Consider the following 14,279-nt stretch of genomic DNA (forward strand, 5'->3'; position numbering starts at 1 on the left):
AGTGCGTCTTAACGTCACGTCGGTGATAGAAAGACACCCCCAAGCTGTGACTCCAGAGGAAGTTTACGTTACTGTTGCTCCAGAGGAAGATGACTACATCAAGCTTTATCAACCTTTAGATAATCTAGAGCACCCAATGGAAATTTTTTCTGACTTATTTCCAACACACATGCCTAAACAAATTATCAATTTCCTTCACGATCTATTACAAAATCATGAAGACAAAAAAATACAGACACGCTATAATTCTAGGGGGATATCTGGGCATGATAAGATAAGCACAGACGCATCAACTGGCCTCAAGACATCAAACGAAGACATGAATTATCTTGCGGAAGGAAGAATCACAAAGACTACAAATGGCGTACAGGAGGCTCGACTTCAGGTAGGTAACGTGCCCACCTACACAACCGGGCCACCTCACGTACTGACAACTCACCTGCAAGATTTACGTCGAAAAGGTGAAGAACCGGAGAAAATTAACATTTCTCGAATAGTAAGGATACGGAAGCTAAGGACACCAGCGCCACAACGAAAATATTTAGTAGGTGTATAAATTTTGTAGTTAAGCAATTCTTAATGATTCCAGAACGCCTGTAGTTATTTTAAAGAAAAAGGAGTCATTTCGGCTGTGTTTTGACAGCCCATACTTAAGATGTACAGTATTTTAAAGTAATAGAGTTACTTCAACTTTGAGTATAATATTTTTGTCGTGTCTTAAGTCAGCCATTGCCTATTCTTAAAACCATATAATGTAAGCTATATATATATATATATATATATATATATATATATATATATATATATATATATATATATATATATATATATATTCATTCAAAGAAAAATATATACATTTTCATTTATTCTTGAAATATCTATTTATGAGGTTGCCTTGAATTGTCATAAAAAAGCAACTTACCTGTATATAACCTTTAAGATAAGACAACTCACAGAAGACCTTTACGATAAGCCACACAAGACTATTTTAGACAATTCGCACCTTTAACATAATCCACACAATACCTTAAAAATATTGTATTATCCAAAGAGGACGTAAAAAGATAACTCACCACCTTTACGATAACTCACAATGGATCTTACGGATACCATGACCATATTCACAAGGGACTTTACTGATAATGCCACAAGGGAGTTAAGATAACACCACAAATAATATAACACAAGGAACATAAGAACATAAGAAAATAAGGAGTCTGCAATAGGCCGGTTAGCCTGTGCATGGCAGCTCCTGTCGAGAGTTACTACCACTCTCTATCATCCATGAATCTATCTAGCCTCCTTTTGAAACTTTCCAGAGTTCCCGCACTTACTACAAAGTTGGTAAGCTTGTTCCACTCGTCCACCACCCTATTTGTGAACCAGTTTCTTCCTATCTCCCTCTAAACCTAAACTTATCCAACTTGAATCCGTTGCTCCGAGTCCTATCCTGCTCGGATATTATAAGAACTTTATCTATATCCCCTTTATTGATTCCTTTCACCCACTTAAATACTTCTATCATATCTCCCCGCACTCTTCGTCTTTCTAGGGAATGCAAGTTAAGTTTCTTTAACCTATCCTGATATGGAAGGTTTCTAAGTCCCGGAATCATTTTTGTCATTCTTCGCTGCACCGACTTTAGTGAATTTATATCCATTCTATAATAGGGGCACCAGAACTGAACCGCATAATCGAGGTGCGGCCTAACTAGCGCAAGATATAGTTGCAATAAGACCTCTGCACTCTTGTTACTTACACTTCTAGATATAAAACCCAATACTCTGTTTGCCTTATTTCGAACATTAACGCACTGTTTTCTAGGCCGTAGGTCCGGGCTTACAAGTACCCCTAGGTCTCTTTCACAAGTCGACTTCTCTAGGTTGATGTTGTTCAGGCTGTATACAGATTATGCCACAAACAAGATAACACTCCATTTCCCAACATATCAGCATCACCAGAAATGTTTTACTAAAATTGTTTTTTGGTACTGAAGCCTTCAGGTAAGATGAGAGGTGTGTGGGCGAGGGAAGGAGGGTGGCAGCATGCTGTGACGGGCCACTTGTCTCGCCAGACGCATGGTCACCACGCCATCTACGGCCCCGACACTCAACGGGGCACCTACTTCGTTCAATTTTCCGATAACAGAGTTCTTCTGGTCACCTACACCGCTGACCACCGTGGCTACAGACCCAAACTCAGGTGAACTCCCTAATGTTTGTGGGTTTATCAACGGAAAAATATTACACCAAATTTTGTTCCTCATACCTGCCCAATCATTAATGTTAACCACACCCTCTTAACTTTCTTCTCTGCATCTCTTTCTTTCCTTTCCGTGTATCTCCTTTTAATATTGATTTATTTTTCAGGTACTTTACGAGTCGCGATGAGTTGAACACCTTCTTGGCCAGCCACAGTAGGTTCCATCTACCAGGGTACCCCCAAACATCTCCCATCCACAACCCCTCCACATCTGTTGGTTCCACCTCCACTCCCGTTGTTCCCACCACCACACCTGTTGTTTCTACCACCAAACTTGTTGTTCCCACCACCATACCTGTTGAAGATGTCCCCATAACCACACCTTTTGATGAAGATGCCCCCACCACCACACCTGTTGATGGGGATGTCTCCACCACCACACCTGTTGATAAAGATGCCTCCACCACCACACCTGTTGATAAAGATGCCTCCATTACCACACCTGTTGATAAAGATGCCTCCATTACCACACCTGTTGATGGGGATGTCTCCACCACCACACCTGTTGATGGGGTCTCCACCACCACACCTGTTGATGGAGATGTCTCCATCACCACACCTGTTGATGAAGCTGTCTCCATCACCACACCTGTTGATGAGGATGTCTCCACCACCACACCTGTTGATGGGGATGTCTCCACCACCACACCTGTTGATAGAGATGTCTCCACCACCACACCTGTTGATGGGGTCTCCACCACCACACCTGTTGATGGAGATGTCTCCATCACCACACCTGTTGATGAAGCTGTCTCCATCACCACACCTGTTGATGAGGATGTCTCCACCACCACACCTGTTGATGGGGATGTCTCCACCACCACACCTGTTGATGAAGATATCTCCACCACCACACCTGTTGATAGAGATGTCTCCACCACCACACCTGTTGATGGGGATGTCTCCATCACCACACCTGTTGATGAAGACGTCTCCACCACCACACCTGTTGATGAAGATGTCTCTACCACCACACCTGTAGATGAAGATGTCTCCATCACCACACCTGTTGATGAAGATGTCTCCATCACCACACCTGTTGATGGGGATGTCTCCATCACCACACCTGTTGATGAAGATGTCTCCATCACCACACCTGTTGATGAAGATGTCTCCACCACCACACCTCTTGATGGAGATGTCTCCACCACCACACCTGTTGAAGATATTTCCACCACCACACCTGTTGATGGAGATGTTCCACCACCACACCTGTTGATGAAGATATTTCCACCACCACACCTGTTGATGGAGATGTCTCCACCACCACACCTGTTGATGAAGATATTTCCACCACCACACCTGTTGGTGGAGATGTCCCACCACCACACCTGTTGGAGATGGACCCACCACCACACTGTTGATGGGGATGTCTCCACCACCACATGGAGATGTCTCCACCACCACCTGTTGATGGGGATGTCTCCACCACCACACCTGTTGATGGGGATGTCTCCACCACCACACTTGCTGATGGAGATGTCTCCACCACCACACCTGTTGGTGGAGATGCCTCCACCACCACACCTGTTGATGGGGATGTCTCCACCACCACACTTGCTGATGGAGATGTCTCCACCACCACACCTGTTGATGGAGATGCCTCCACCACCACACCTGTTGATGGGGATGTCTCCACCACTACACTTGCTGATGGAGATGTCTCCACCACCACACCTGTTGGTGGAGATTCCTCCACCACCACTCCTGTTGACAAAGGTTCTACCATTAATAGTGAAGATGAGACTAGAGAACCACTAGAGGTATATCGCTCTCCCTTGGTAGTTTCTCTCACAACTGAGGAGACTACAGATACTGCAGCCAGTGAACAATATCAGTTCCCAAGAACCCCATTGAATGGTTCACCTCTTGATGTCATAGAACCAGAAGAGGACAACCCAACCATGGCGGTGACAGCAATACAGTTTCCCGAGTTACTCACAGCTGGAAATTTTGTTGAAGAAAGTAGTAATGACGTCATAAGCACTATGGAGCCTCAAACAAAAGATGAATTGTCATCTTCTATTAAGAGTGGTGTGTCAAATAAAGAAACAATTGTTCACATTTTACCTCCACCATCTTCTTTAGAGCAAGCGGAGTATCAGTCAGCTTTATCTAAACAACTGAGCCAGAGGACAGACTTGTCCATTGTTGGAGCAGATCTTGTGGCTCAAGCTGAGGCATCACTTCCTCTCCAACCCACCATCAACTCACCCATTGTCCCATCTGGTGATACCCAGCCTGAGTATGTCGCCATCTCTGTTTTTCCAGGTGCTGCCCAAACTCCTCACTCACTTCTTTTAACTACCCCAAATTTCACAGAGAATGTCTCTTTCACCCAAATCACAAACCAACCTAAAGAAACCAAGACTGTCACAGATGCACATGGCAAAAATGCCTCTGTAACACATACAGAGAATGCATTCTCCAAACATGCTAAATCCTTTCACATGATGCCTGAATATATGGAATCTTCTGAGGAGAGAACTCGTATCTCTACCCAAGAAAAATCTAACCCTGCAGATATCCAGAAATTCCCCAGCCCTCCTTCCCTACTGCAGCAAAGCACTAGCAAGAGCCTCTTAAAGCAACCCCACCGCCATGCCCTTCGTTCACGTCGACCCTCTCTTTTGATCTCCAGGCGCCAGCATGTCCATTTTGATTCAAAAAATCGCCCTCACCATTCCATCTCAAATCATCAGCCTCCGGTTAAACCAACACTAGTTATGGCCCGCTCCATGCCCATGGTTGATTCAACTATGCCACTACACTTACAAGAGACACCCGTCTTCGATCAGGATAAGCCAAGGCCCACCCTCTCCATCCTTGCTCGTAATGCTCGTCTTCATCGTCTCTGGCTTAGAAGACATCAAAGGACGCAATATTTTTAAGCTACAAAAATTAAGAAACCAGACAAAAAGGTCGAGGCAGATATTGAATCTCAGAAGGAAAGGGCTGACACAGAATTGCATGTTTGAATTGCAAAGTGTGGAAGAATAGCTCCTTCCTTCCACCAAGGAGGTATAGGAGACCTTCCAAACATAACTGTTAAATTTTGACCATAAATGATAAATTGATCCTGAAATCCTATGACCCACCAGAATCTATAGCCAAGAAGCTCTTTCAATACAAATTACAGTACATAATAGAAAATTTTGGAGTGAGGTGGGAAAGTGAATACAGCATTCCTTTCGTTTTTAGGATTGCTGGTAGTATGCTCTCTGTGCATCCCCAGTCTAACCAGCTGTAAATACATTCTTATCGCTACAGTTGGGTAGATGTAGATTGTCCAATGCATTGCCAGTCATACTGTCTCCTTGTTTCTGAAGGCTTAATCCATAACAAATCATCAAGACCAATGGGATTTAGTTTCACTCTTTTTCACTGGGACAGTAAGTTCTACCTTCCAATGCTCATTATGTAAGCTGTTTCTTTCAACCTATTGGCTATACCAATCCCCCCCCCACCTTATAACTCCATCTGTCTCAGCTAGGTTGTCTTCTGTAAGCCAAGCCTATTCAATTAGCATGCCCCACACCAGGGTTACATCCCCCATATCTAGAACCCTGAACCATTCTTTCACTCACAACTCAATTCCAGCTGACTAATTAACTAACACATGGAAGGATGAAAAGGGAGGTAACCAAGCCACCTGGTTTTGAGCTTTCCAAAGATATAGACTTTCAGGATCAATCCTTCACTTTTACTGTACTGTATGTCTAGAAGACACATGGCTCAAAACCTAAATAGATGAGCAGGAGGTGGTGCTACAAAAACTCTAAGCATTAGACAGATGTACACCCCTAAGAGTCAACCTCGTTTTATTGCCACCTATTGAGGCTGGTAGGTTTTGATTTTAAGACTCCATACCATACAAGTCTACATGTTATCCTGGAGCCTTTAGTAAAGAAGTAACCAGAGACCCAATAATCACTGTACAATATCGTACTGTATGTCCCTCTAGAGACAAGTCAGGTGAAATCACCTCTTAAGTAATGAACCAGGTACAGTACATACTGTGCTAGCTATTAAGGATTAACAAAAACAAACCAAAAAGAGAACTCGTAAAGCTCCACGTCTGCAACAAAAACACCCCAGTTGGAGTTATACTGTGACTGATGACTTACCATTGTAATCAGGGACATAATTGGTGTGCATTGCAACCTTAACATGCTTACTTATATGCTTCAGATGTCACCAATATGTATATTGTACTGTAGTATACTTGCAATAAAAAAATCCAGACCGGGTGGGGGACGTCCTCCCCTAAAAATCCTGGACTCACCCCTAGCTAGATCTAATGGGTCTGTTGGGGGAGGGGGGTGAAGGTTATGAGAAGTAAGCCCTGAGTGATATACAGGTACAGTACCTAATTTCCTATTATGTAGAGTTTGAGGTAAAAAATATTTACAGGATGTATGCTATACTACAGTAATTTAAAAATATTATAAAGCATACTGTGCAGGTGTTAAGACAATAAAAAAGTGTAAAGCAGGAGTCCCCTGACCTTGACACACTTCTTAACAAAACAAATATGTCTAAGAACAATATACTGTACCTGCATTTTCAAAAAATTTTGGTTCTGACAAGATCACACATGTAAAGGTGAGAAAAAACAGTATAGTACTGTATATGCATGTCAAAGCTGGGTGTATCTGGCAGGCACAATTTTCATTTACCCCAAAGCATATGCACTCATGGAAGTAGCAGGTGTCACAATTTTTTTTCAGTTTTATTACACCGATTTAGTCTTATACATTTATAACACTAACATAATATTTTAATTAAAATCTTTGATGGTATAGAAAAAGTAAATATTTAAAATGTTGAACATATAATTCATAAAAAAAATAATATACCTGTAAACACATTTTACAAAATAAAAATTATCAGACATTCTATACAAATTAATTCCACTCAATTTGGGAAAAAAGGTGTTTTTATCCAAATTAGAACATATTCTATTACTGTAATACTGTAAAAAAGTATAAACACCGACTACATCTGCACCACAAGCGTGTTTGGTGATGGATGAAGTACTGTACAGTACTGTCAGGACAGCAGACAGCCAGAGTGCATAATATGAAAGATAAAAATAAGGAAATTGATTTAAAGAGGTTTGAGAAGGAAGAAGACCTGGGCAAGGTAGATGTACTAGATTATGACAAATTGTTGCTCGAGGTGTATGTACTGTACAGTATATGAAGTGAACAAGACAAACCACTTGAGAGACATAATTCAGTGAACTTCCCCAACACGCTGGGCTAAAAATCTCCTGCAGGGGCTGTGAAAACCTGCATGTACAGGTACAGTACTTGAAACTGGATACTGTGGTTGGTAAAACAGTGTACAAAATATAAAACATGGATACTGTACTCAAAACTGCACTTGGTAAACTCATCTTTCCCTAGAGATTACTGAAATATACAGTTCTGTGTATATATATATATATATATATATATATATATATATACTTAAATCTTATTAAAGTTATCATACTGATAAATGCATAAATACAGAATGCTTGGTTCTGGTAGTACAGTATAGTATCTTGTGGATATCAAATTGGATTTTATATAAACAGCCTAAAATCTCAAAAGTATTACAGTATTGTACTAGGATAAGTCTCCTATGGGCTGTGGCAAGTGAAACTCACCACTACTGGGAGATGAGGAATACCAAGTATGTTGTGGTTATGTTAACATTGTAACCTGATGATGTATTCAATGAATGGTACAAAATCTGACTGGGGTTAACATTACAAGTGGCACACCCCAAGGCTCAGTACTCAGACTGTTATTATTTATTATACAGGGATCCCTCACTATACAAATGGATTAGGTTCCTGAAAACCATTCGTAAGGTGAATTTTCGTATAGCTAACAGAAGGTTCACAGACAAAAAAACCTACCTAACTAACGATAAATAGTACACAACTATTGTAATTTACTAACACATTAAAAATAATATAAAATACTATCTAGATAAAGATATGCAGCTAAAACCATTAAGGAAACGCTAAATGAAAGTTTAACACAACCACCATTTGCATAAGACGCAGCCTCAAACCTCGCCACAGCAACGCAGCCTGACTAGGGACGCTGCCTCTGCCAACCCTTAGCAGCGCTCCTCCTCCCACTATCACACAAAGAAATGTTTATTCCCTTTATGTTTTTGACATGAGAATTATTCCTATTATTTATTTTTTTTTTTTGCATTCTGCAGGTAGGACTGTGTGCATGTAAGTGGAAAAGAATATAAAGAAAGTTGTTTACCAACCCAAAATTACAAGTTGAAAAATAACCATAAAATAACTCGCACCTCAGTCTGGTACGGAGAGGGCTAGGGATTGTGGCCGCCCCAGCTGACTCCTGGGGGCGCGAATTTGAATTTTTGCCGGGAACAAAATTTGTAAAAGCGGGGATAGCTTTCATAAAATGAAAAAGAGGCAGTATTTTATGAAATTTGTATAGGGAGGGATATATGTATATAACTATAAATTAACTCCCTCATGGTCTTTTGATGCAAATTGCATCGCTAAGCACTCCAACGCTGGGGTGACCCCTCCCAGCTTTATCTCGCACAGAACCCCCCCCCCTCCTCCCCGGTAAGCAGAAATGGTCTTATCAACCACCTAAGTTCCTCCCACTAGCCTTGTGGACTGGTAGATGCATTTTTAACAGTGGAATTAGGGTCTGGATCGCCCTACTCAATGTTTATTAAATGGATAAACCATTCTTGTTATCAATGCAACCTGTGCCAAAAGAATGCGAGGGTGAGATTTCTGACCATGGCCGGGAGTAGCAGAGGGTTAGCAACATTGATATAGGCACTGATGGCAACTTAAGTAAATTTGCTTATGACACAAAAATATGGCAATAAGTAAGTTCAATGAGGACTCAGATAAATTACAGAAATGGGAATACAGTACACAGTTAGCTGAACAACAGACATACTGTAGAGATATTCAATGGTGGGTAAGAATTTGAAGGTACACATACTGTAATGATAAGTGGGGATCTAAGACATTGAAAGCAATATGCTTTGTATAAAATATGGCTGACAAAGTACTGGGGTTTAGTAAAAGGAGAACCAATGTTATCTTAGATCGATATAATGGTTGCCCTTCATGTTCAAGCAAGGCCAGCCCCAGGATGACCAAGGCATGAATTTGTTAAATGTGTATAAGCTCTCACCTACACAACAACCACACCCTATGTTAACGAGCTGTATGATCCAGTGTCAAGGAACAATCCAAAAAGACTGGACAACTCACCAACTGCACTGGCTAACCATTACCCTGGAAAACTATCCACAAATCAAATAACATCCAGGTTCCCAATTACTGCAAATGGTGTAAAGAAATTTGCCCATAAGTTTCACCCTGCCTGGAGATCAAATCCAGGTTCACTCACTTGTGAGGTGAGCATGCTGACCATTGCACCACAGGTTGCCACTACCTATATATTGCACTTGTAAGACACACAATACAGTTTTGGTCTCTGTACTATAGAATGGAAGTAGATTCCCAAGAATACTGTACATTCAGATGATGACAGTTAACCCTGAGCATTAGGAATCTTGAGCATACAGAAAGATTAAGAAGGCTGAATTTACATTATCTTATGAGATGTGGAGTGAGGGGCTATGTGTTTGAAGGAGAAAATGAGTAGCAATGGTTTGAAATTAAGCAAATTTAGATGGGAATGATGCAAACATTAGTTTGGAAATAAAATTTCTGGATGAGTGGAACAAGTTACCAAACTTAAAAAATACAGATATAGGAGTGATGTAGGCTGGTTATAAGCAACACTGCCTAGTACAATAAGGGCCAATAGTCCTATAGAGTTTAATGTAATTCATTTTCATGATTTTATGTTTTAAGAGAAAATTGTGGTACTGTACAATACATGTGAAAATCACTTCTTCCTCATCAGTGCAATGTTGTTTCTATATTCATTGTGGGGTCAATCATTCTTTACTATTGCCAATATTGTATTACTTTTAGAAAATCACTTTTAGTAAAACCATTGGACCAAATTTCAGGACTGTCAGATGATGAAGAAGACAACTAATCACAAGCAATGTAACTAATAATATATACAGTACTGTATTACAAATCAACCACCAACTAGATGAATAATTTTAACAGTTGGACTCACTCAAAGCATAGTATTTCCTTGGTTTCTTCTGAGGCACTTAAGTGTCCCTGCAGTGAAAATTTGTGCTTATTTGTCCTTGAGGGAATTCCACTCACCTCTAAAATGGTCAATAAACTACGACTGTTCTTTCTCTACACATACGGTGGTAAAGCTATGCCTGATCACTTTTGTTCTTTACAATATGATGCAATGGATGAAATATTTTGACAACCCTACTGAGATAACGGGAGTCGCAGTGTTCATTATGAAATCCATCAACCCCTCTCACAGTAAAGATAGTTTCTGAGGGGCTGTACAATACACTAATATAATCCTCTGGTACAATACCCTAACTGTAAACCTACACATTCTTTCACTATTTGGAGTGCTCAAAGAAGTTTTGTTGTATTTCACCACTTACTAACTTGTTGACCAAACGATTTAGACTTTCATTTCTATCGGAAATAACTAGTTTTGAGTTACTACCCCCCCACCCTTACCAAATTATATTAAGCTAACCTCGTAACTCATCATACCCTAACAGTCCTAACCTAACATATGACCTGTATTTTCTTATGCGATAAAAAAAATGTTTTGCGACAGAAATTCTGTAGAGATAATGTGTCCTATTAATCCCATAGTTAGAATCTTAAGGTTCCCCAGATGACCAAAACCAAAATAATACCAATATTGTTTGGAAAGTTTATACTATGAAATTTGTTGTATGGGCAGCCAATATAAATTGAATTAGTTTATGTGCTTAGTAATATTTATATATTCAAAATAGTATAACTGTGTTGCACAGTAATGCACAATTATCTAATAATATTTATTTACAGAGCCGATCAGTCGAGAAGGTTGGACAACTACAGCTGGCTGTCTCTCGCTGGGAAGTTCACCCCAACCAGTGACATCACAACCAATCACAGAGCTTTTTGCAGTCACGTGACTTTTTAGCAACTTTAACTCTTATTTTTGACACTTTTTGGCCCAATTTGTTTAAAAATATCATTACCATAGTGAATTTAAAAATTTTCTTTACCCATTGACCTGCCATTTTACAAAAAAATTCCGACTGTCAACTCGTCCATTATCCCTTTCAGTTTTATATAAACAACTTTATCAAAATAAACTAAATGTGGATTCTTACTTTCACTTTTTTTATATCAGTTTATGATAAATATCCAATTTTCGTATACTATTTACTGTATTGCGAAAAGAATACATAGAAATTCTAAAATGGGTGTATCTTTTTCTTCTCAGCACCACGAGAACTCTCACTTTTATGCTTGCCAGCCATTTTAAAAGGAATTACAAACGAAAATTTTGTCAGTACACAGCGCGATCACTAACGTCGGGACTAGAAAATACGTAATTTGCAAAATATTTTATACGACCACGGCGGTCGTATGTTCGGGTTGTCGTAGGTCGATGAGTACCTGTATACACACACACACACACACACACACAGAGGTATACCCCGAAAAACTGACAATCCAATAACCACTGATTTACATAACCAACGATTACATATAGGGGCAATACCCCACAAGTTTCGTTGATACCCCGGATCTGACGACCAGGAGAGGAGGGGCAGACCTGTTTTGAATTTGGCAGGCGGTAGTGTGGTGCAAATCTTGCCATGAGAGAGCTCTGCACACTGTCTCTGACTCATTCCCACCTCTGTGCTCTTGTTTACACTTACCATGTGTCTGACTTCGTGTGTTATGCAATCATGCCTAAATACCTCGGTGATAGTTCCTGTTGTGCTCTCCCTCTTCGGGGCAGCTTGATGTGATGTGATAAGACATAATAAAAGTGGTGATGGATCAGCTAAGATTAATAGAGGCTTAAACTTGCCACCCCAGACCATGTCTACCTTCCTCAATACAGGTAAATAAGTCTCAATTTATGTTTTACATTGCTTATTTATGGCTTATTATGCTTGCTTTGTATGTCTGCTTTATTTTCTTTCATAACCAACATATATCAAAGGTAGGTGGGAGGTTTGGGGGGGTGGCCGATCTCTAACCCCCGGAATTTGTTATATTCTTATTTGATTAATTACTTCAGTAACTGTTGATGCACCAACCAACGACTTTTCCCAGTCCCTATATGCATCTGTACTGGACGTCTTGTTGAGGTAACTTTTCCTTTGTACGGTAATCCTGAATCATATATTTTGCTCTTGTAATTCAAGCTGTCTGCACTATTCTGTACTGTACTCAACACAGCCTTCATTTTGATCCTTCATTAATCAAACAATATTACATCACCTGAAACAACTATCACATCCCTTCAGTCTCCAAATACCTGTACTCCAGGTTGACAACCCCTTATCCGAAATTCCGAAAACCAAAAGTTTTTTTAGTGGATCAAAAAATTTCTTTTCTTTTAAATACAGGGATCAGCCCACCCGGGCACATGTCACTGACCTACGTACATCAGGGCCTCGGGGCGAAAATGTAATAATAGTAATAATAATAATAATAATAATAATAATAATAATAATAATAATAATAATAATAATAATAATACAGTCAACCCTCGCTTTACGCGGTCCCACATTCCGCGTTTCCACGTTAACGCGGTGCCCTGCCAGAACCTAACGTGCTCACATTACGCGGTGCGTGAACCCCATTACGCGGAGAGTGTCCGGCGCGACGCTATTTTTAGATTCGCCCCACCCGCCTGCCTGCCTGTGCTCTCGCCTCTCCCTCCTCCCTCCGCCTGGGCAAGCCGCGCGGTAAGGTTGCGCAGTGTGTGTCTTTGTTGCATTATCACTGACGTCATATGACGTATCGGACTGTGATTGGCCATGCATCCCTACCCCCCTCTGCTGCTAGCTGTAATTGGCTTAAAAGTATTATGACGTGTCCACCCGGGGGAGGGAGGGAGGGAGGAAAGGCGATCCTTGACCAGTTTCATCCCTCCACGCCAGACCGTGTAAACGTGTATCCATTGTTCTGTAAAATGGCTTCCGCCGGACCACCGCCCCCAGAGAGAAACCTTTCCTTACCTGGACCCAGCGGCACTAAGCCAAAGAAGACATGACGTTCCTTAAGCTATGAGGTGAAGTATACCATCAACCAAGAGTTGGAGAAAGGAACAAGGCAGGTTGATTTGGCGCGCCAGCATGGTGTGAATGAATCTACGATTCGAACAATAAAGAAGGATGCAGCCAAGATAAAGGAGCACATGAAGATTACAAAGTCTACAGGTGCTTCTATGATCAAGTATTTTCACAGCCAGGTGCTTCTCAAGACAGAAAATTACTTGTGAGGTACTTGGTGCGTCAAGCGCGACGGAACATGGCGGTCGACACGCGCTCTGTTAAGGAGTACGCACGTGAACTGTACATTGCAGTGGCACGAAAGATGGGAATTACAGAGCCCAAACCCTTTAATGCTTCCTCTGGGTGGTTACAGAGGTTAAAGATCCGGAACAAGATCACCAATATAAACATTGGTGGTGAAGAAGCGAGTGCTGACAGTGCTGCGGCTAGGGAATTTCCTCCGTTTTTACGTGAGATTATGGAGGAAGGACAGTACAGTGACGACCAGGTGTTTAACATGGACGAATCTGGTCTTTTCTGGAAAAAGCTACCTTCCAAGTCCTTCGTTGTAAAGAATGCCAGCAAGATTCGGGGCCGGAAGATGCAGAAGGAACGCATCACCGTCCTGTTTACCACCAATGCCTCCGGTACCTGTAAGCTCAAGTTATCGGTGATCCACACAGCACGCAAGCCGCACGCCTACAAATGTCCACTAGCTGACCGCACGTAAGGCGTGGATGTTCTCTACACTGTCCCTCTCCTGGTTTGATGACTGTTTTGTTCCCGATGTAAAGAAATTCTGTGAGCGACAGAATGTGCCA

This window comes from Homarus americanus, unplaced genomic scaffold, assembly GCF_018991925.1.
Source record: "Homarus americanus isolate GMGI-L3 unplaced genomic scaffold, GMGI_Hamer_2.0 scaffold40248, whole genome shotgun sequence".
NCBI classification, from domain to species: Eukaryota; Metazoa; Arthropoda; class Malacostraca; order Decapoda; family Nephropidae; genus Homarus; species Homarus americanus.